Here is a 24,589-nt window from a genome sequence, read left to right as displayed (position 1 = left end):
GCCTATTCCATGCCCCTAGCAAAGTCCTAGATGCTGTGGCAGACAGAAAAGAGTATGAATGGCCCAGCCCTATTGTCAACGAGAAATCAGTACATGGCAACAGATAGCTGAGACCTGCAAAATGGAATATCCTCATTTAAATATGCATCAGAAGCAAAGCAGGATCAGCGGGCCTGGGTCGAACAGAGCCAGGAGGACTGTTAAATGAGGACTAAAGGGAAGCTAGAGGGATGATGATTGAACACAGACTGTAAAAACATGATGTCACCACCTGCAAATGTAAGAAAAGCAATGTCCATCTGGCTTGGCACTGTAAAACGTTCAGAGCACGTTTATTTCCTTGTCTCACTTATCCTCACTTCCTCTTAACTGAGGTTGCAAAAACTATCAACATCACCGTCACAGCGTCATCAATAACAGCAGCAGCATCCCTATTCTACAGAGGAGGAGAAGCACCAGGCACAGTTGTGGGTCCATATTATGCTCTGCGAAGGGCTTTGGGAGAAGTGGATGTAGAGGTGGGGCTGAACGCTCAGCAGGGCAGCCACTGCCCACGGTCACACAGCTAGTGAGAAACAGAGAACTGGCTTTATCCCAAATCTTCTGATACCAAACTTGGATATAAAAAGTAAAGGCTTTTTTTTTGGATCTTGCCGTTTCCTGTTGATGGGTTCCAGTTTATGAATGGGTTGTCCTCCAGAAATTATTTTTTTTTCTCCTTACCTTTTTGCCCTCTTACACTGTCTCATTATATATTTTCTGTATGCTCGTCCCGGGCCCAAAAACAGATGCATAGAATATACATTGAATGTAATAAGCTTATTCAATTTAAATTATGTCAGACCACTATTTACAAAGCTGTTTTTTTTTTAAAGATTTATTTATTTATTAATACAGAACTGGGGTACAGGCCAGAGATGCGGAGGATGAGAGGCTTCACCTGAGACAGAGTGAGGAGCAGAACAGGCTGACTGATGAAGTACACTGCTGAGGGGAGCAGCGGGCGGATCAGGAGAGGTCTGCCACACCATGTGGTCACCTCCGGGACAGGCGGGAATCGAACTCATGCGGAAGTGACTTAAGCTTCTCAGTGCTGTGCTTTAACCTGTTGTGCCACCAGGGAGGGCCCAAAGCTGTTTTTAATAAAATATGGTTGGAGGCAGGATTCACGATCGAATTTGTGGAGACCCATTAGGTAACTAAAGTGTGAATCCCTCCTTCAAAATTATTAAGCATTTAAAGATGGCAACATCAGAGCATTAAACCAAGTGCCAGTTCTTCTGAAAATGGGCCCCCTCTGAGGTAGAGGTGGTCTCTCTCCAAGTCAGCCCTGTTTGAAGGTCTGGCTGGGAATACCAGAGCTACCTTTTATCCTGGAAGTTTCATCAGGGTCTCCCTAAGCCTTGAGCGTGGGGAGAAGACATATTTGTGAAAGGTGGGGAGGAGGGGAGTCCAGAGTGCTGATTGGAGATGGTTTCCTAACTCTGCCTGTCTGCGTAGCTGTACCAGGAACGTGTTAACTCGCGATCTCAGAAGAAAAGATATCTCTGTATTAGTCATTCCTGAGGAATTCTGATTTGGAGCAAAGGAGAGAAGGAAGAAGTGGGAGGCAGCGCAAACATCAAAAAAAAAAAAAAAAAAAAGGCCCTCTGTAGTCATTGCCAACTCCGATTTGGTTCATTTTCAAATTTCTAAGTTTATTATTATAAGTGTAGATAAGGCCCATCCTTATGTAGCAGTCCCAGCACCTTCCACATATATTTCTGGCACAAAAACAGATGGGATAGAAACTTATACAAAAATCACATCTGTCACTCTGGACAATTAAGCAAAACATGAAATTGCAGCTAAAACCACAGGGTATTTAAATAGAACACGATTTCAAATGAAAGACTTATGTTGTTGAACCAGAAAGTGGTTTAACTCTACATCTTCTGAAGGAGGAGGGCACTTTTTTGGATCTTTTTCCATATATATATATATATATATATCACAATAGTGGAAGGGCCCACTTAACAAAGACATCTTTTCTCATTCAGGGGAAGATAAGCCAACATTTAGTACTCTTTTGAGTCATACTATCAAAAGGGACATGAAAAGGGGGATGAAAACACTAACATTTATTTCACACCAGCCCTGTACCAGGGACTCACCCAACTGTAGGCAAAGAACCCTGCCAACTTACTTTCCAGTTGAGGGAACCAATGCCAAGATGTCATCCAAGGCCTCCCCGCCAATAAATGATAGAGCTAGGATATGAATTCTAAGTCCAAAAAGTCTTTATTCTCCCCAAACTCCAGATCCTCCATTCTAGTCTAAATTCCAACGCAGAAGCCTGAGACAGAAAGGGGACAACGCCCTGTAAAGTAAGCCATTTTCTGGACTTCGTAGAAGCCCTCTCCTGGGGGGTAAGGAGAATCTTACTATTCAGTACTAATTTATATAACTTGGCTTTTTTTCCCTTTCCTGTTTCTGAAATGTGACTTGGATTTACAGATTACATTGCCTAGTGGTGGAAAACCTGGGGGGCCCTGATTGAATGGGTCCAGCCAGCAAAACCAGTTGCCATGTGCTAAGTAGCCCAATCCAGAAAGAGAGGAGCGTATCGACTCCCACACAGAAGAAGCTTCCCTTTCTTCCCACTATCTCTGTCCATTCTACTTTACCTCCCTTTCCCACTTTGGGTCCTGAATATTGCCAACCAATGTGTGAGATAAGTGTTCTCTTGTTCAGAAGTTCATTCTAATTGATTTAAACATCAGATCCAATGTCCCCACTTCCAATAAATTGATTGGATTCTTTGGCAAATAATTTGAATATTCTGCCTTAAGGTGTGGAGGGGAGTGTGAAGAATCTCCCAGAAGTTGAGTAAGACCCTTACCCATATTGTACATCTCTACGGTGGGATTCTTTCGTTTCCTACCCCTACAGAGATGAGCAAAAGACACATTCTCTTTGACTCAGGTCCTGTGGGGGCAGATACGAAGTGTAGGATGAATCAGGCTCACAACACCTTATAAACAAACTGTGGGCAGGAACCTCATTCAGGCACCTGAACTTTAATTTCTTCTCTGATCCTCACACCATGGAGTCTCACTTTGTGTCCCATATTAAGTGGTTCCAGTAGGAGGGTCCTCTCCCTGAAGGTTGCCAAAAGATCAAGGAGGTCTTGTATGTGCTCTGCAAACTCAAGAAAATCATCCTCCTCAGAAGCTGGCCTCTAGGAAGTGTGTGTCAAATACAGATCTTGAGTCAATTCATATTTCTACAGCACCAAATGACGCTGTTTGTGAGTAACTGCTCTATAAGAATGAGACGCTGCATTACTGGAAGGCACTGAGGCCCAGATGTAGCCACCTCACCCCAGTGTCCTCATCTATCTATAAATCAGGGCTCATGCATAATTTCTACTCTCTCTTTGCTTATCTGCCCCACCCTGTCTCCCACTTTTTCATTCCCTCTTCCAGCTCACCACACAGTAACTGGCTGGACCACTCAGCTCCCGGCACACACCCAGACAGCCCTGTGTTTCTGAATACCACAGTGGAAGCCCAGGATTTGGGCAAAACATGTGGATTTTGAAGATCTGGACTTGAGGGATCAGCATTAATCTGGGCTGATTTTAACCCTCTGAGTCAGCTTCTTAAAAAATGGGAATCCCAAGTCACCTTCTGAAGAGGGGTATTAGGATCAAATGAGAGCACATGAAAGTTGTTGGAAAAGTGGAAAGCCTAGCAGAAAAGGGGTCCAATCCCTGTCCAAAGGCTGGTTGCCAACTCCTCCAATATAGAAATGGCTGGTTCTTCAAAAATGCATCTTTGAAAATGACCCAGTCCTATCTTTGCTTTTCATAAAGGTGACTTGCCCATAATCACAAAGATCAAGAGTGGTAGACTAAGAGCGTCGTCTCCTTTGGAGGTGCGTGTTTTTCCCATAGAAGTTACCTCCTGATTGCTGAGTTCCTGGCTTCAGTTCCCACAGCCTCAGAGGAGTGGGCACTTCTTCCACTACTGACCAAGATAGGCCACTACCGTCCTCTTTCCTCCTCCTGCGCTATCCCACAGGAATGGGTCCATGGTTCTCCAGTGTCATTTCCTGCAGGGCCTGGCTAGGCAGGATGCAAAGATACACCCACCTTGTATCCTACTTGCTTGTCTGTCTCTACTTTCTGTTCTAAACTTTGAAGACTGTCACCATCTCTTGACATTTGACAGTGGCAGTGTGGAGAATCTCTGTGAACAAAGTGCCTTTGCAAAACCAGGTCCCTTACTATTGTGTCTCTTTGGGCCCCCAAATTCCCTTCTGCAGGTGTGCAGTGAGGGCTGTGGTGTTTCAATAAAGGTGTGAGAGATGTGCAAAGAAGAGATCCAGTTCTGCTCTGGGGAGAGGTGCAGACAGCATTCAAGCATGCACGCATGCGTTCAAAACTGCTGCTTGAACTGCATTTGACTCACACTTATCAGCAATTAAAAATTAATTAAAAATTAGGATCCTCCCGATCTTGTTGCTTTAAGACCCCTTTTGAGGAGTCTTAACTCCTTCTTGGTCTTGACTCTTTGGTCTCTTGACATCTCTCCTCCACCCATCACTGATGTTGTTTTTTGATGAGATGCTGGCTTCAGTGATCTGGGTCCTTGGGTTCCCTCTGAGAAAAGTTTCAGCAGTTTCTCTTTCAGCGGCATGTGGTGAGTTTGCCAAAGAGACAAAGGCGTATGCTTATATTTAGAAAGGTTAGGTTGCCTTGAGGGAAGGAAGGGAAAGATGCTCCCACAGAACTTGTAATGATAGAGTGAGCTTCTTTGAGGAAGGGGCTCATTCTTTTGTGGAATTGTTATCTAGTGTTATGTTAATCACTTTTAGAGTGTGTCTGGGTGGATTTGTAAGGACCACTGTTCTGAGGGTCCTGCATCTCCCTCCTACCTCTGGTCTACAGCAGCCAGTCTGCCTCAGGAGATGGTGTCCCAAGGCTTTTTAATTTCTGTGTTTTAACAACTGTGTTAATCGTTTCTACGCACAGCCCCAGTTGCTGGTCTTGATGTACCTCCATCACCTACCACCACCATCTCCTTACTCCTTGTGGGTTTGGAATACTTCCTGCCCCGGTTTGCAACCAAGGGCACCATCAGGGACTCCGTGTTTATTGCTTTGTTTCTCTGGAATTGAAACAGCTTCGAACAGTTACTCTTTGAAAAGTATGGAAGTGTTGCTTTGTTTTGTTTTTACTTATTATCAAGAAAACAGATTTCTGGCAACTAATGAGAACTTGGTGTGTTTTTCTTGTCCTGAGTGTGTGTGTGTGTGTGTGTGTGTGCTTTCAGGGTTGGAGGGAGGGGTCCAGCCTTTTCTTCCTCTCTGTCCTAGTGGCCAAGGCCAGTTCTCTGGACCACACCTGGAGGGTAGATACTTAGAATCACCTCCCTTGCCTACCTGTTTCTGTCTTCTTGTCCAGAGAGTCCTCTTGCCAGGCAGTTTATTATCAGCTAGCTGCATTGGTTGGGAGGGAACGCAGAACTCCACGCACTTAACAATTGCTATAGTCTTTCTGCTTTTTCTCTTAAACAGCTTTTTTAAACCCCCCTGAGACCCTTTATAAAATAAAATAAAAAAAAAAAAGAATGCAAATGGAAATTGCACTGGAAGCTGAAATGAACATTGTTGCGAGTCATGGGATCCTGGCCACATGGGGACAAACTATTTTTTATTTTGGGTAATATTTCTTCTTTGGCGTTTATTACACCTCTGTTAAACACAGCTCATGTGACACAGTCTTACTCATAGGCAATCAGAGCAAAAGCTGAAAGTTGAGCCATGAGTAGGGCAGGGCAACTTATTGTTAATAGCAGCCATTAAAGCTGAAAGGAAAAATTACCCACCTGCCCTGCCAGCCCTGTCTGCCTGAGCTGAGATGGGGCCCCTGAGCTGGAAGGGGGCTGGGAGAGCATGAAAAGGGGGAATGGAATGCAGAAACCTGAGACCTTCCTAGGGAAGATAGAGCTGAATTCAAGTTTGGCCCCTACCTGAAGAGTAGAAAAAGTCCCACTGATCCCCAGGACTCTGGCAACACTGATAATCCTTTCTCATAAAAACCCCTGAGAGCTCTCAGCCCCCAAGATCTACTGCAATATCCATTTTAGCTGCAGATAGGAACCTCAGCACAAAGATTCTGATAGCAACAATACCTTACTATGGGATGCTTTCTGCCACAAGACAGAACTTATACTAGATTTACTCTACTAAAATTTGCCCTTCGAGTTCAGCATTGCAAGTACTATTGTCTTTTTAATTTTAAAAAGTCTGTATTTAAAAGAGCATGTGGTTTAAAAATCCTTTCATTCATTTTAAATCCGAGACAAAGATACAGCATCCCTGTTAACAAGTCTGCCTGTTTGATGGTAGACATTTGGAAAGCTATACCAGAAATTGGACTTGAGGCTTGCAAGGAGGCTCCGAACAAAAGGCCCATCCTTTGCCCACCTCCTACCTGCAGGGGCTGTAGGGTAAGGGAATCTTGTAGCTCCCGAACACTTTTTCGGGTGGAATTACTGGAACAGGGTTTGAAAGGCCATCTGCGGCATGACCTCCAGCGCAGCTGGGTGTCTGATGATAGCTGGCAGAACTTTGCATGTGAGCCCCTCCTAAAAGCAAACTGACCCAAGATTTAGTGGCCAGGCCAGTCAGAGGGGAGCTGCCTGCTTCACTTCCAGTTCTGGGCTCCAACCCCAACCTGGTCTTTGGCCATCAAAACTAGTCTCAGCTCAGATCACTTTCACTCCTCACGAAGGAAAATGTTGATAGATTTGGTTTCTTCTTGCCTCCAGTGACTTTGTCCTAAAAGCAGGGGTCTTCAGTTTCTTTGTTGGCACTCAGTTTTGAATCTGAGAATTATTTGGCTTCCACTTTGGAATGGATTTGAAACTTTCTCAAGGAATCTTCTGTACCATCTCCCTCATTGAAGAGAGCTCACTTCTCTGTTGACCCAACCAGCTGTTGAATAATCTCAACACACAGTCCTTCTTGGTCATACATTGTCTCTTACTGTTGACTCTGAATGGATTGCAACACACAGTCTACTGCCAAGACTGACCTGGGTAACCTGTTCAGTGCAGTGGCCATTAAAGACACTGCTGGCGCAATGTCTTCCATGTACCAGCAATTCAGTTATTTAAAAGTTCATTTTGGGCCCTCCTGGGTTCCACAGCGGGTTAAAGCACAGCACTGTGAAGCCAAAGTCACTTCAGTAAAAGTTTGATCCCCGGCTCCGGAGGTGACCGCATGGCACCGCAGAACTTTCCTGACCCACCCGCTGCTCCCCTCAGCCACGTATTTTAGTCAGTCTGACTGTTCTGCTCCCCACTCTGTCCCTGGTGAATCCTCTCACTGCCCCTTCATCTCTGGCCTATACCCCAGTTCTGTTTGCATAAATAAATAAATCTTTTTTTTTTTTTTTAAGTTTTATACTCATCAATTGTTTAAGAAGCTGGTAGTTTGGAGCTACAGATCACTTGTTGAAACCCATGTTGTTAAAGATCTCTGCTGTAAGGTCTCCATGCTGTGTGCATGGTCCTTGTGGTCATTCTTCTTAGGGGATAAGAGAGTAAGGGATGGGATAGCATGAGTAGAAGAGGTGGTCCAGGCACATCTCTTCAGCATCCTTAAGTGTACCTTACATCCTCCTAACCTGTAGATCATCTTCGAAGGGGGTTGTGCTGTCACCTTGAAACACCTGCAAGAGCTGCAAAAGTATTGAAAGGCAGTCACTGGAAAGCTTCAGTTGATGTGAAATTTGACTGAAGAGGAGCAGACATGGCAGGGCCACTGAACGCCCCTTGCAGGGGGCCACACTGTGCCAGGTCCTACCAGGTCGCCAGAGGCCTGGGACCCAGGGAAGTCCGGTGGGTGTTTTTCTAGTATTTGCCATAGAGTGGGGGTAATTTCCTAAAATGTTGTGTCTCCTTTGAGTTCTTTAATTTTTAAGAAATTTAAATAGAAGGAAAGGATAGATGGCAAGATGGAAGAAGGATTTCAAAGGGGACTGTGATTAATTTTAGAAGAGTAATGACTCGTTGATGGTTTCACCTAATAGAGGGGGCCTAAGAAGACTATGTGAAGAAAAGTTCAAAAGTTTATCCCAAAGAAATGGCAGAATAAGAGAACATGAAAGGTTTTCCTGTGTGAGCAAGGAATCAGATCCTTGAGGAAGCGTCCCAAACTCCGACGTTGTGATGGCTCCTAAACCTGTTTATTTGCATCTCGGAGGGTCAGCACAGATTCCTTTGTGGCGTCCATTCCCCTGCGCCTGCCCACCCCACTCTTGGCTCCATCTGACTCGCATCCCCAAGTGGCCATCACTGTGGTGAATGACCTTGGACTCTGCGCCATAGACCCTGCTGAAGTTGATTCAGTGGCCAAGGAGCCCTGGCTATGATTCAGAGGAGATCATATTTTTAAATGACCCTGAAAAATCTGCAGGAACGTCAAGACTTCCCAGGCCCTGGAAGGAGTAGAGAGGACATGGGCATCAGCTGTAATCTCATTTTCCCCATGCGACTCACTTTGCCCCACTTCTCAAACACTGTCTCCTGGTGCAGTTACCATTGCAGGCACTTCCCCTCCAGCCCCTGTGGGTACACGCCTTGTGCCAGCAACCCTCGGCCCAGCAGGAATATACTGTGTCCTCTGCCAGTGTCGATCAGGGCTTGATTATACTTCACGGCTGTAATTCAAGCCCGCTAATCCTCCTCTGCGTTAGGAAGAGAGGCCTGTTCTATTAGATAAGCTGATTACTGTCTGCTGTGTGCTTCATGCCTAGCAAGAGTTGTTTATATGTGGAATTATTGCTGCTTGGAGTCTGGGCTTCGCAGCCCTGAGTTAGCTCGCTTCGGGGTCAGGGGTGCCAGGCTTCCCTCAGATCTGGAAGGGCTGAGAAATGGAGTCTGGATTACAGCTGCTTTTCTCTCAACCTCTGTGCCAGTGGCTAAATATTTACTCCTTCTTCTCTGCTAAAGGAAAGACCAAGATAAGATTTTAAGAGACAGACTTGCCCTCAGGACTCCCTGTAGAAGATCTTAAGAGTGAAAGATCAGGCCTCAGATTTTCCTCATGCCGATTAGGTTTGGAGTGTCATCTCTGGGGTGGTGGTGGAGAATGGGGAGGAACACAGTGGGACAAAGTTGAGTGTGGTGAAATCCACGGGCAGACTCTGGTGCCTGACACCCATGTAAGGGACGGATGCCTGATGAGAGCATCTGAAGGTGTTCTCACACTCAGATAGGTTTTCTTTTCTTTTTTTCCCTTAAAGATTTATTTATTTATGTATACAGAACTGGGGTACAGGCCAGAGGTGCAGGGGCAGTGAGAGGATTGACCAGAGACAGAGTGGGGAGCAGAACAGACAGATGGATAAAGTACACTGCTGAGGGAAGCAGTGGGCGGGTCAGGAGAGGTCTGCCGTGCCATGTGGGTCACCTCTGGGGATGGGGCCAGGGTTTGAAATCTCACTGTTCACTGAAGTGCAGCTTGTGGTGCTAAACCCTAATCTGTTGAGCCACAAGGGAGGGCCCCAGAGATGTTTTCCTTGAAGCCACAAAAGCCTTGAAACCACCTTTGTTCCCCCACCCAGCCCATGTGGAATCTGGCACGCAGCTTGTGTCTGGGTGCAGTGTGCAGAGTCCTGGCCTTCAGGGAGGAGGGTGGTGCATCTGTATGATGGCGGTCTGCTCAGTGAGTAGGGGTGTTTGGTGCCTGCTGCTCTCTGGGGACCTGGTGCCTTACAGGGAAGCAGCTCTTCAGGGACAGCCAATCGCTGTCCCCAGATGCAGAGCTGAGGTTATGCTAAAGTGTTTAAGTTCAGGTGCTTAACTGAATTGAAGGATGTGAGGAGCAGAGGATGCTGGGGTTGTCACAGGTCCACATGGGCTTCTGACCCTGACCTTGCTCACCCTCCAGCATCTACCTGAATCCCTGGTGGCCCAGACTGGGGAAAGGAAGTGAGGATAAGTGTTAGCACTCTTAATTGAAATAACACAACAAGTGCAGAAGCTTCTTGGTGAAGAAACTGCCTCCACCCTGCTGTGTTTTAACGATCCATTTATTTGTCTGCTTTTCTCCGTGAAATCATCCATTCCTGGAGGGCAGGACTTTTGTCTTTCATTCTTGCATCCCCAGCACTCCATGGCTAGTGGCAAACACTTGAAAAGTCCTATTTCTGATTGAATAAATGAACGAAATTAGGAATGTGTTTGAGGAAAGGGCCCACCCCAGACTAATGGAAATAGTAGTTCCATATTACACTGCAGCACGCATGAACGCCTGTCATCTCACCATCTCACTCTCTGGAGATGCCTGCTCCCCGGGCCATGCTGTTCCTTAGCAGTAACAGGCATAGTCACCTGAAAGCAGGAGGGAAACATCACAAAGCTGAGTAGTGGGTTGGGTATCTGTGCTCGTGGATGGGAACGCAGAGAAAGGGACCCGTGTCGTACCCTAGTGAGCAGGCGGTGTAGGTGGTGCCTTTTGGTCCACACACATCATAAGAATTACATTACCAATCTCTTTTGTGTGTTTTTTGTTTGTTTTGCCACATTTGTCTTTTCTTGGTTCTCTATCTTGGCCCCCTAAACTCTCCTTCTGTCTGTCTTTACTAGGGAAGTCTCTGTCTCCTAAAAATCGGCATGCTTTCCACATGGATAAGTTGTCCTTTGATGGGGGTTTCTTTCCCTTCTAAGAGAAACCCATGAGCGCACAGGTGTTGTGCGTGAACAGCTAGAAAAAGGGACCAAGTCTTGAGCCTCTTTGAGCCATGAAAGTTTCCTTGAATGTGCTATGGTTAATGCTTTCTTCATTAGTTCTAAGGGGATAGAAATCTATGAATTTACTTCAGCCATCTTTGGGTGTATGAGTTGAGCTTCAGAATCTCAGCTAAATTTAAGACAGGCTACAGCGTTAGATATCACAGGTATGTATGTGTGTAGGGAGAGGAGAGGGTTCTCTGTATGAGAGCGTGCACTGTCATTCAGAAGATGCAGGTACAGTAGAGGGAGCCTTCTTCGACTTTTAAAGGGAGCAAATGCTTATCTGAAAAATAATCATCTGAGAAAACTTAGTATCTATAATCTCAGGAGATTTTGAAGCCACAAAATGAGTAAGTGTGCAGCATCCCAGGGAGGTAAACTCTGAAAATTGGTTCACAGGACATTGCCTGGGCTGGATGGTAGGCAGTTACGAGACAGAATTGCCACAGAGACGCATGGCAGAGAGAAATTAAGAACCCCTACCTTTTATTCCATTCACCATTGATATCCCTGCCACATACAACCTGGACAACTGTCTGATATTTAACAGGTCTGAGTTTTAAGAGCAGCAGCATTGTTTGAGCGTTTGTCTAAAGCAAAAATCTCTAGGTCTGGGATCTTCTCTGGAAAGAGAGAAAAAGCTACATAAACACCATGGGCGCTCACGTGAGGGATACAGACCCTCAAAATTAGCTAGCTTTTCCTCCCTACTATTGCCATGATTCCATTGTCTGAGATAATATTAGAAAATAAACAGAACAGGCTAAGATGATTTCATCACCATTTTATTTTTCTCTTAAGTAAAACATACAGTCAACAACCTTGTACAAGTGCTAGGCTTCAAAGTATCTTTCATCCTACTCTTCTATGAGCTCAAATGTCAGTTGGGGAACAAAGAAGGCAGAAAACTGGCCTTATAGTTCTGCTTTGCCCACTGGGTACTGTCCTGGGCTGTTGGTACCTTAGACCATATGATGCATTCCTTAAAGCCCAGGCCTGGTACCACAGCCCAGTGCGTTGCATGGCAACAGCAACTCACCCTTCCACAACTCCCATCACAAAAAGGAAAGACCACCTCGACATTAAAAAAGTATTCACACAAGTATAATTTTCATGTTGAGGCATGTAAGCAATTTTGTGACTTTTGGCTTATTTTAAGACAGAAAAGGGTAGCAAGTGGCAAAGCTGGGAAAACCACACATGTGCATCATGATGTTGTTTTTTCTCAGCTCAGCCTAGTTCACAAGAGCAAAGAAATTCTGCAAAAGGCAGATGAAAATTTGCATTGCCCCCTCCCTGTGAAAATCGCAGGCTGTGCCTTCCAGCCCTGGTTTCTGGGTAAACTCTGTTACTTCATTTGGGTTGTGGCCCTCGTTAGCCGCCAACCTGGCTGAGACGGGAGCCAGGATGTAGGGGAAGCCCCAAAGTGAGTGAACCCTATAGCCAACCATGTGCCCAAGGGCCAATCAGTCTCCCCTGGTTTCCGTCTCTCCGTTGAATAAAAAGGTTTATAATGCTCCATCGCATTCATGTAAGAATAAAAGTAAATGAGCTCATTTTTTGACATAAGCTTTGGAAAGCTTAATTCTGACACAGAAAATCATTGCTTGCCCCTTTGTCCCACACCTTTGTCCATGCATCTGCCTATTTCACATGTGGTACTAGCTGAGGCTTCTTTCCTCTAGGAATCTACAAATATATCTTATTTCTGATCCAGTCTCCCCTACCAAAATAGAGGACCTAACAAAGCACTCAGTAGAAGTTGAATGAATGGTTCGTGGGGATATCAACCCAGGTCCTGGTCAGAATAGCAATGTTGGTGAAATTGAGCAGGTTGGTACTATTGCATGCAGGCTGACAGAGTTTTATTCATACTGAGTCGTGAGTCTGGTGCTAAAAATAAGTGGACATGGTTGATCTGGCATAGGCGAGCAAGGTGGTGCCAGGATGTAGACAGTATTGCAATAGAAGAACACACCTGCCTTAAGATGTCTCTGACCTAGAGCACAGAACCCCCACCCAGCTCAAGTGGAGACTGCAGGATTTTCTGTCTGCAGGGTACACACTGCGGCACTCTGGTGCTTAGTGTCTTCTTAAAAACACCACTTGCTACTTGGAGGGTGTGGGGGTCTCTCTTGAGCCCAGAGTGAGTCCCTTCGTCATGGGGTCCCAGAGATAAACCATGCTGAAGTCGGGCTGCTGGGGCAGTTGGTGACTCGCACACCGTGTAAGCTGCAAAACAGATATCATGTGGTTCACTCAGTGAAGGAGAAAACAAGACACCTCTTCAGATAAATATAGTAAGAAGCACAGTAAATAAGGCCCAGCCTCAGGGAGGCAGATCTTTAAAGGAAAATTAAGATAGCCCATCATCTGTCTCTCTGTCAACTGCTGATGTATTTAGCTAGCGCCTTGTGGTGCTAAATGCTTTTTGATGATGATGGTCCCAATGACCACTGCACTTCCCCACAGGGGGGCACCTCCCATGAGCAGATTCTTGGGGGGGGGGGTGGAGGAGTGGGTAGAGGGTTCTGTGTCCTTAGCTCACCTAATGAAGGTAGGGGCTGGAGGATGCTTCTCCCTTTTCTCCCTGCATCCCCGATTTTGCCAGGATGTAAAAAGAGAGTGGAGGCAAGGGCGAACAAAAAGCCCGTCTGAAAATCAGAGCCTAATCGCTCCCATCTGCTCCAGAGCTGCTTCCCCCGCTCCTGCCAGGATGTTTGCCGCAGACGCTAAGTAGCACATTATTTTCGATAAGTTACAATCATTTACTTGAAATCTACTTCTCCTTTAAAACGTCCCCCTGGAAACTTGAATCGGCATTTGAGAAGCCTGTTCAGGATGGATCTGAAGGCATACACTCAAGTTCAAGGAAAGGGAAGGTGCTTGGACCGCCCGCCGGGTGTTAATGCATTCAAGATCCTGGCCACTTGGACTGGAGAAGGAAAGGCCACTGAGGACAGTTCTGGAGTCCAAAGCCACCTGGGGGCTCGCCCCTTACCACCCCCCTCCCAGGAAGGGCCCTGGTGCTGAGAGGGGAAGTGAGGACTCCGTGCACTCTTCCCAAAGCAGAGACATCACACCTCCCTTCACATCCAAGCAAAGACCATTTTTGGGCCCTGTGAGACGCTCCTGCAGCCTGAAGCTTATCATCTAAATGCTGTCCCCTGTCCCACCGCCAACAACATCTATTAATAACGCCTCTTGCCCTGGATGAGAATCTAAACACGGGGTCCTGTTCCGCCATCCCCTCTTCCCTGCCGGTCAGAGGCGTGGTGCTTTTCAGAGGCTGCTTAGAAAGTTTTGAGAAATAGCCAAAGCCGCCTGCTTCTCATGCCGCCTGTTTGCCGGAGATTTTGCAGCCCTTTGTGCCTGCGGATGGCACAGGGGTCTCATTAGCAGCAGGGCATGTGCTCTGCGTGGCTTTTGTAATGAGTGGTGATGGATCGTGCACATGCTTTCCTGAAAGACCCTGACTGACCTTGTGTGCATTTGTGAGATGGCTGCCTGGGGTCACAGGTGTTGTTTGTGGTCATGGAAAAAGGAGAGCTAATTGGCATGTGTTGTGAGGTGCTCATAAATAGACCAGTGTCCTTCAGCTGGGAGTTTCCCCCACCTCCGAAGTGAGCGGAGGTGATTTCTTCGCTAAGCAGGCTGAGTTGGGACTCCTCTTTCCTTTTCCCTGTGTCCTACTAGCAGGCCTTTGAAGTGGACCAGTGCAGGAACGTTATATTAGTATAAGATAAGGAAATACCCTATTAGAAGCCGTAGACAAGTTACATGGTCTACTGCAGTTTGTTAAAACTTGCTCACACATTGCTCCTGCACTTCTGTTTGCCTCCGTCTTTACAGTTTACTGGGCTTAGCTTGCTTCGGTTGAGACACAATGCTCTATCACACAGGCAGGAGAGGGCTCCTGGCTGGTTTCCACGGACACTCAGCCTTCACTGCCCTCCCTTGTCTTCCAGATTTAGGTGGCGTCTCTTCCTGCACCCCATAGCCTGACCAGAGCCCTCTCCTTCTCCTGCCCCCTCATCATAACTTCCCTCATCTTCTCCCACCTCTTCTAATAGCCCAGCCAGTACCCAGGAGAGGCCCTTCTAATGATCAAGCTTATTTCTATCTGCTCTAAACCTTCTCTTTTTTACAGGAAGAAGTTGTCCCCAGTGGCTACTCAGATTTTTCTGTGACTTGCCTCTAGTTATTAAATCTGCCTCTTTTCTAATTTCCTCTGTAACACTCTAGCCAACATGTAATCACTCTGCCTTCTAGAGTTCTTTCTTTTTAAACAACTTGTATTAGCTTGAATTGCTTAACCTGCCAAAACACAAAAAAATAGACCCCAAAATAACTTGTATTAAAATTCAAGTGATTTCTGTTTTACAGCCAGATAGTTCAAAGGTGACCATTCAGCTGGTCCCTGGGATATGAGAATGTCTGCCTGGTTTGTTCAGCTTCCATCCCTTAGGCCCACTCATGGTCTAAGGTGGCTGCTAGAGCCCCAGCCATCGTCTTCATGTTCCAACCTGCAGAAGGAAATAAGAGAAGGGTGAGAAGGATATTCCTTCTTTTAAAGCCATTCCTAAGAGTTCATATCCTGCTTTCACTCATCTCTTACTATCCAGATTTTGTTACAAAAGACATGGCCACATTTAGTTTCAAGTAAAGCTGGAAAGTGTCTTTCTTCCCGAGTACCATCAACTCAGCTAAAAAAAAAAAAAACAAAAAAAACAAAAACTAGGATTCTGTTTTTCTGAGACACGTTGGAAGATACCAGTGGATCAACTCTTTCCTCCATCTTTGTATCGATGCCCTCTGCGAGGCCCTGTGTAGGTGTTCTCTCTCTCTCCCAGGTTCCACATGGGAGACACATGTGCCATCAAATCTCAAATCTCATATGCATGAAAATATCAACATGTACATTCACATAAAGGACCTCATTATAGTCATCAGTAGTTATAGTGGTGACAGTAGTTCTAAGAATAAATCAAATCTCTTTTTGGCTTTTCAACCAAAACATACATGTCCATTTTCTCACCCTTTCTCAACTTTGCATCCTCTTACAGAGACACAGAAATTGTGATTCTGATGAAGAACAACTGAGCCAAAGAGGTAGACAGGACAGAGCGAGCCAGCATATTGCACCTCATTGACTGATTCCAGATCTTTGTCTGATCTGGAATATGCTATTGGACATTCATGTGTCTTTCCTCTGTGTGTCACTGTTCTGCACACCTGTCAGTGGGGCTTATCAACCTCAGGTGTATGTTTCATCTTGTTAGATAGTAAACTCACTCCAGCAGTTACAGACGTGCTCACTAGTTGCCTGTTGTCATTGGTGGAGTTGGAAGTAGCCATGAAAGGGATTAAGGCTGAACCATCACTGTCTTTTCCAAGGATCCCTCAAGGTCAAGGTAGCACATTGTATGAGGACCCCTGTCTCTGTTACTCTGTGACTTCTGAAAACTGGGGCAGGTTGTGGAAGCAACATCTCTTTATGTCAGATTTAGTTCTGTTGAAATTGTCTGTGAGGTTGGAGAGAAGAGAGTTCTGGTGTGGTTGAGTTTATAAGTACAAGAGCGTGCTGTTTGTCACCACGGCCTCTTTGTAGTCCTAAGAGAGAGAATGATGTCAAGAAGGTAAGATTGGACATGATTCCAGTATGACAGCATCCAGATACTTTAAAATTTTGAATGTGAGATTTCTCTGTGACCCAGCAGAGAAAGGCGATTGTGAGGCTGAGGGAAGCCCAAGAGTCAAGATTGAAACAGGCTTCCTCAAATCTCGTTTATGCATAGTCTTTACTCTCTTCTTCTGGTTATCATTTATTTATTTTTTAATGGAAATTTGAAAGCAGCCATTACAGATGACTTCCAGGTCAGTTTCTCTGACACATGGTGAGATTGCTTAGAGCTAAGTGGTTCCCAGAAGGATCTTTTAGCCTCTAGTAGGACCGAGTTTTCTAATAGGAGCCCTGCTAGGTAGGGAGAGTTGGATGCTTGGGAAGACTACAGTCAAGGTGTTGTACAACAAGGAGTCATCCCATACTTCAGAGGAAGTGACATTCTTAGTGAACTCGGGAGACGAATAATAAGAAAGGAACGGATAGAGGGGAGAAAGAAAGAGACATTTTGTAACACGTTCTGTTGGCCAAAGGTGACCATTTGGCCTGTGAGGTTGTCCTGAGCTTGTCTGGGTCTAGGACACAGGATTGAGATGGGCGTGTGTTGTCTGCACATTCACGGGATCATCCTGCTTCCTTTTCTGTTGCTGAGTCTGAAGATCTGAAAACCAAACTCTTAACTCTAAATCTGTCTTGCTTGCTTTCTTTTCCTTCCCAAAGGGAACTTTATCAATGGGATTGATTTAGATTTAACCAACAATTCAAAACCTACCAGTTACCAAGCACTAACATTTGCTTTTGTAAGAATAACCTCCTTTAATCCTTAATAAGAATACCGGTTGGTTGATGTTCTTATCGACAGTGGTTGATAAGCAAACTAAGCCTAAGGGAGGCAGGTCACTGGGAGGCATCCTGTCACTGGCTTTGTACCAGGGTCCTCTTTAAGCAGTTCTGTAGTGATAACAGAAGGGAGCCTCAGGCCCTACTTAACACATGTTTTGGATATTAGATTATGATGGGGAGGCCACCAAAGAGGTATTAAGTCTTGAGATGAATCAGATGAAGTACTAGTGCCTAGTTTAAACTCTGAACCATGGGATATTTTCAGCTTAAGGTAGTAGAATACTGATGAATTTCTCCTGCTTTTTCATGGTCACTTTCTTAGGAAACTACTATTGTAGAGAGAAGTTTGCATCTACAGGGCATGTGCCACAAGCCCCCAACCACTTTTTCATGCTTTTAATGGAGAACTTAGTAGGACACATTTCTTGCATCATGCGCAGTCTTGACCTCACTGCCCTGCCTTGGTCCTCCCAAGACCTTCCCTTCTTCCCTCATACCCCTGGGCATGGCCATGAGAGGTCAAGGCCTTTGTGCACTCCCGCCCTTCTACCAAGTCTGCAGCGGCTCTTTGGGCAAAGAGGTTCCCCCAGTCCCGATCCAAACTTGCGCTACTAAGGACCGCAGCCCCTTGCCCGGGCAGCCGGCACCTACCCAGACTCACAGGAGCCCGCTGCCCGGCACATGCACCTTCTCTCTGCCAGCTGGCCCAGCGAGGGTCAGTGTGCCAAGCAGGGGACGTGTGAATGGGCTCTGTGCCCAAGCACCTCCTAAAAAGTGGAAGCTCCGCTTGTTCCTGGAGCTGCCGCCGAAACCTAGCCCAGAAAAAGGAATGATGAGAAAAGTGTGATATGTTTCTCTATAGAAGACCCCAAAACATAATCCAAAACCCGCCTGCCCCCAAACTTCACACAGAGCCCTGCACACAGCAGCTGCTGTTCCATGTGGGGCCGTGTGTGCATCCATCAGCAACTTGGCAGGACCATATTTTATTCTGGAACTCCGCACAGTGTCCAACACCACAGGAAACGCTTAATAAATGTGTGTGGGACAGATTAGAGGAGCAGCCTCAACATCTGGTTGCTGACTGGCTGCCGTCCTCAAGTTTCCGTGCATGGTCTACCTGTTGAACAAGCCAGGGATATAGGCTGAAAGGAGGAAAAGACCTATTAATACCATCTTTCATTCTCTGACGTACTGCAGTCAACTCCAGACCTGTGGGTTCCACCTTTATGGGTGCTGCTAAAGGACTGAGAGCCATAAAGCACTGCCAGGCCAAGGATGTTTTCAACATGATGGTTTCAGGAACTTGGTCTCCTCATCTGCCAGGCCTGTTAAAAGGCCACTTAGGGCCAAAAGATCTCAACACAGGTGACAAATGGTTCTTCATATATATATTTTTTAATTTATGTATTTATGCGTACAAGAACTAGGGTATGGGTCACAGGTACGGGGCTAGGGAGGGTGAGAGGATTCACCAGAGACAGAGTGGGGAGCAGAATAGGCAGAAGATCTACTGATAATACACTGCTGAGGGGGGCAGCGGGCAGACAGGAGAGGTCTACTGCCCCTTGTGGTTCACCTTCCGGTCCTGGACTTGAGCTCATGCTGTAGTGGCTAAGGATAGCTTCATAGTGCTGCACTTTAACCCCCTGTGCCACCAGGGAGGTCTCTGGTTCCTCATCCTTCAGAGAAGCTTTTCTGTAGTGTTAGTTTATAAAATTCAGGATGTGGGATTGTTAATGGCCTCCATTGTATGATGGGCACATTCTTTAAAATCACACACAAAGAGCTTCCCCATGAAGTGGACTAAGGGGTTGAGAATCAGGGTGAAGGCCATCGGGATGAGCCACAAGCCACCAGCATGATATTTGGGGCCCACCTTCCATGTCAAAGCATTCACTTCTCTAAGCATTCTTTCCCAGCTTGAGTTGAGGTTTCTGGTTTGTGGGTGTAATTGTGCTGATGGATACGAAGGATTCTGTTGGCAGAAGAGGGCATGTGTCAGTGGGATGACTCGACGCCAGTGCCTGCTCTGGTAACTTCCTGTGACACCTGAGGCTTCAGTAGATGGCAGTAAAGAAGGGGCGACTGGATAAACCCTGGGCGATTGAAGCCGCAGCCCCATCTGACTCATGCTGGAAAGCCCAGTCCCTATGTCATCCCTGGGACCCACAGGTGCTGGCACAGTCATCGTAAGTAACTGAGCATTCCTCAGAGGGACTCGCCATCATGGGGTCCACTCTCAGCGCCCCCAGCAGTCCTTCATCGGGGCAAGGTCCACATCCAGAGCCTTTGTCATAGATAATGTTGGCTTTCTGGGGACATGACAGGTTGGCTTAATGACAATGTAGTTTTGCTTGTTTCAAGATGTCAGATTTAAAAGGACAGTCGGACACATTTTTGAAATGGGTGTAGAGGAAGTGGCAGAGGGATATCCTTCTACCCAGCAGCATATTGACTCAGGCCCATTGGGGAATGGAGAGGAAGAAGAGGGAGCACTGAAAAAGAACCAATGACCCTCGCTAAGGTCCAGGTGGGTGGAGATTGGATGCAGATCTCTTAGGATGTACCTTTCCCTTCTTCACTCTTTATTGTCTAGTAAGTCATGCAGATAGATGCTTAGTGCCAGAGGCTCTGTGTGATCAAGTGGGAGATACACAGGTTCTGGACAGGCATCTCTGACTCTCAGGAGCTCACAACCCTGGCAAGGTGGCAGGTGTGTCCACAGCACTCCAAGATGCACATGGCCATGGTGTAGGTGTGCATGCCCTGGGCTTTCACAGGAGGGAGATCCTGTGCCAGGCAAGGGAGCGAGGAGAAGGTATTTGAGCCAAGATTTGCAGCTGGACAGGACCTTGGGGAGTGCATGTCTGTGGCCAGGAGGGAAGCAGGCACGCTATCACATAGCACAGGGGTTTTAACCACCCATGATGGTGCCTTTGGCAGAAAGAGGTCATTGAAGAGAGCTAGACTTGGAAGAATTTAAAGCAATGAAGAAGTCAGTGAAAAGAACTTGCTCCTTTTCCTCATCACATCTGGTGGTTTCCTTCTTGCTGTGGTATCAGTCGTGACTTGAGCATCAGAAGACCGTGTGTGTCTGTGGGTGTGCATATACACGTGTGCACAAGTGAGCACAAACACTCAAGTGGATATTGTGTCCACTTGGGAAAGGGAGTCAGAACCCTAATATTGTAGTAGAAAATAAAATGCCCAGGAGCTGCAGGCCTAGATTCTAGCCCTGGCTGTGTCCCATCTGCTGTGATTTTGGGAAAGTGACTTTGCCTTGTTAAATCTTCAGTTACCCACTATGCAAGTTTGCAAGGTGACTTCATGTTTTACAAGGTGGCGTGGTGCAGAGTAGACCAGCACTTAGGAACAAGTAAAAGGTGTAACAGTGATTTTCAGAAAGCATTTTGTTCTGTTTCTATAACAGCAAGGAAACAAATTTCTGTCCTGTCCTATAGTTGTGTCCAGTGCTCTGCCCTTCTGGGAGACGGCAGGCAGCACTGGGGGAAGTCCCAGAGGGCTCTGCATTCCATCCCCAGCTTCCCTCCTGACCTCCTTACTGTATGAGTCAAGACTCACTGAGGACAGTGGGCCTCCTTGCATGGAGGTGCAACCTTGTACCCTGAAATCAAGCAAAGAGATTATCCAGGGAGTTCGAGGACACCCACCCAGTTCCTCATGCCCTTTGCCAAATCACCCATGTGTCCCTGTCAGCCTAGCTTTCAGTGTCTGGACCATTGTTCATAGCTAAAGATGTCCCCTGCTCCATAAGTCTTCCCTCCTCTCCTGCTGCCTGCCGGGCTGTGGAAGTTCCCTCCTGTCCTGCTGCCTGCAGGGCTGTGGAAGTTCCCTCCTCTCCTGCTGCCTGCAGGGCTGTGGAAGTTGAGATCTGAGCTGGCCTTTCCCCAGCTGCAGTCCCAGGGCTGGAGCTTGCCAGCCTCCCCTTAAAAGCAGCCTCTGTGAAGAGAGAGTGCCCTCTAGTGGTCACCGGCCAGAGCTGCTCAGGATCCCTGGCCAGACAAGGACAAAACAACTGCTTGCAGCCTCCTGCCAAGGACCTTGAACCTGCCTTTGGCTTTGGTTTGTTTTTCTCCTGGTGTGAAGAAAAATAAATAAAGCACAGCGGGAGGCCAGTTGTGAGCATGGCTCCGACAGCGCTGTGACAGTCCCCTTAGCCTGGGACTTCTACCAAAGAATTAACCCCAGGCCAGGGAAAGCAGTAAGGGGAATGTGACATCAGAGGCTTTCTAAAGGGCTGTGACAAATTTCACATAAATCACTCACCTGTCTCGACTGCTCTGTTACTGGAGGGGGACATCAAGGAGTCCCAAGGGGGTAGATTTGTGAGAACCAAACTCCTTTCTTAAGAATTATTACCCAAAGGGTTAACTATATCATGATGGGCCATCCCTCCGACAGGACAGTGAAGCCACTGCACTTACTCTGCGTTTTGGTAGTGGAAGTGCAGACCGGCCACTCTCTAAGCCCTATAGAGGCACTGGCATCAGCCCGGGATTTGGCCCTTTAAAGCCTGTTTCAGTAAAAGCTGCTGGGTGGGGGTGCATGGCGGGAGAGGGAGGGGCACCCGTCAGGGACTTGGGAACCTGATCAGTTGTGATGGTTGCTGGATTAGGTAACAGCTCCGCTGGTTGAAATTGGATCTTGGAGGATGAGTGTTAACATCTCTGGTGTCCTGGCGAAAGGTTCAATGGAGTCTTGCATGGTGCCACAGAGATAAAAAGGAGCTTTTAAGTAATCATTTTGTCTCCTCCTCACCAGAGTGCTGGCTCCAAGAATAAATAGGTAGCATCAGTTCTGCTTAGACAGATCACCCTTTTCATTTATTTATTTAATGTCGGTGAGTTTTTTTTTTTAACCGACGAACTGAGCAGTTTTCATCTCAGTGCATTTCAGTCCCCCTTTTCATATTAGCGCATTCGGATTCTCCTCCTATGTAGAAATGTATGCGTGCAGGGCTGTTTTAGTCCAGCCCCATGTTCTCCACACTCACGAATACAGCCCAGAGTCCCCAGGTGTGAGCCAGTTGAGCAAATTCGTGGAAGATGAAGGTTTCCTCCCGTTTATATTGTGCCTGTACATGTGTGTGTGCGCGCCTACATCTGTATATGTGCACGGACATACATGCATACACACAGACATACAGAAATATTTGCTCTGGCACACAGTCTGAAAATTTGTGCTTTCAGAATAATTTGAGTATAGCATAGAATTTTCCTTGAGTGGGCCTTTTTTGTTTTGTTGTTTTTCTACTGTTTTTCTTTCTGTTTCTTTGTTTTCTTCAAATTCATGGGAGGTGAAATACTCATAGTGTTATTGTTTCCCCCACTGAAATGTGTCCTTCACAACCAAGTGACATATAGAGAGCACCTGAGTCCATACAGAGAGTGCCTTACATTCTGGGCTGGTCTGGAAGCCTCTATGGTGGGTAAGGACCTGCAGTGTTCTTTGCCAGCTGTAGCAACTTTCTGCCTTACTCTGTTTAAAGCCTTAAGAGCAGTGCTCCTGTTCCCTTTTAGCCCAAGCACTGGGATTTCCTTCTGCCCCACGTTCAGGGTGAGTGGTCGTCCTGCCCACGAGGCGCCAGGAGCACACAGCACAGCGGGCAAGTGTACTGGTATTAGAATGCCCTGATCAGCACCGTCCCCGCCTATGGGCCCGATAGCCACACACCCTATGAGGCGCCTTGCTGGGCTTCTACACCGTGGGCACTGGCTCCATCCCCTGGGGTGCACCATGTGCCCCGCCCTCCAACAGCCCTCAAGTCCCACTGTGGTGACTCCAGGGCTCACATAACCACCCGGCCAGAGACCCTGCCAACTCCACCCCCAGAACATGACCCTCCTCCAGATACATTTTGGAGGTCTTCTCCCACCCTCCTCCAAATAAATTTTGATTTTTTTATAAAGATTTATTTATTTGTGCAAATGGAACTGGGGTACAGGCTAGAGGTACAGGGGCGGTGAGAGGTTTCACCAGAGACTGAGTGGGGAGCAGAACAGGCAGATCGAAGTACACTGCTGAGGGGAGCAGCAGGCGGGTCAGGAGAGGTCTACGGGCCTTGTGGATCACCTCTGGGGCCAACGGGATCGAACTCATGCAGAAGGGGCTTTAGCTTCTTAGTGCTGTGCTTCAACCCGCTGCGCCACCAAGGAGGGCCAATTTTGATTTTTTTTAATTGAAAATTCTTTTCATGTTCCTCTCAACAAAGTCTTGGCTGCTGACAGCTGAACTCAGTGTAGATGAGTGATTTATCATATGGCAGGTTGTATGATGGTAGTAAAAAGAGCTTGCCTCCTCTTCTGCTCATTTACTAAATCATTTGATCGCTTTCAGTCCATCTCGCCCCACCCCCCACCCAACGGCCATCGAATTTTTTTAGAAAAGGTCACTTTCTCTGATCTGAGTCTCCTCCATCCTTCCAGGCCCTGCCTTCTCTGCAGGGCCTCCCCCTTCTTTCCACCAAGACAGAGTCTTGCCACCTGGAATGGATAAATTTCAGTATTTGGAGTAACACCACGCTCCTCTAGAGCCAAATCCTGTTCTTGCTATTACTAGATAGCTCTGTGCTCTCTGGTAGTCCAGGGCAAAGATTACGTGCTCCGAATTAGCTGGATTTATCTTGCTTAAGGTTAATTTGGAATTGAAAATTTCGACTGATCAAATATTACCAAGTCAATGAGTGTAAAACCACAAGTTCACAGCAATCTAAAATTAGAAATAAAGAAGGAAGTGCTTTTCCTTGAATGAGAAATTTGGCAGTTTAGGGATGAAAGTGAAAATTATATTCTTCTATAATTAATTTTTTATAGTGCTGATATTTCTTTTTTGTGTAGTTAATCACACATACCGTTTTAACAAATTTCAAGAGTGTGGTTCAGTGGCATTTAGTACATTCATGTTGGGCAGACATCTCCTGATCTCCAGAACTCTTTCATCTTCTCAAAATGGATCTCTGTACTTGTTAAACAGTAACCCCCTCTCCCCCACCCCCAGCCTCTGGTCCCCAGGAATCGACTTTCTGCCTCCATGAATCTGACATTTCTAGGGACCTCATATAAGTGTGCAGACACAGGCCAGTGGATACGTCCGTCTCTGTGTCTTTGGCCAGCCAACCTGAAAGCGTGTCTGAGAGAAACTAGCGGTGAACCTGTTACTGCCAGTGCATTATACCTTATAATCATTGATAAAATTAATTATTAACAACAATTTATTTTGGAACAAAGCAGCTTTCCTGATGTGTCCTCTCTCTCTTAGTTCTTCTCTTTTCCAGCCCTGAACTGGCCTCAGCTGCCACATTGAAGACTGA

At 46.6% G+C, this 24,589-nt stretch overlaps 1 protein-coding gene across 3 annotated transcripts in view; it reads left to right on the top strand.

The window, feature by feature from the left end:
• The window catches only part of PBX1 (pre-B-cell leukemia homeobox 1), a 300,166-nt gene that overhangs the window by 185,291 nt on the left and 90,286 nt on the right, over positions 1–24,589 (top strand). The window lies entirely within an intron of this gene.

Source organism: Condylura cristata, unplaced genomic scaffold (genome assembly GCF_000260355.1).
Source record: "Condylura cristata isolate star-nosed mole 26May11 unplaced genomic scaffold, ConCri1.0 scaffold00024, whole genome shotgun sequence".
In the NCBI taxonomy this organism is placed as follows: Eukaryota; Metazoa; Chordata; class Mammalia; order Eulipotyphla; family Talpidae; genus Condylura; species Condylura cristata.
This window is presented reverse-complemented; position numbering and strand designations above follow the sequence as displayed.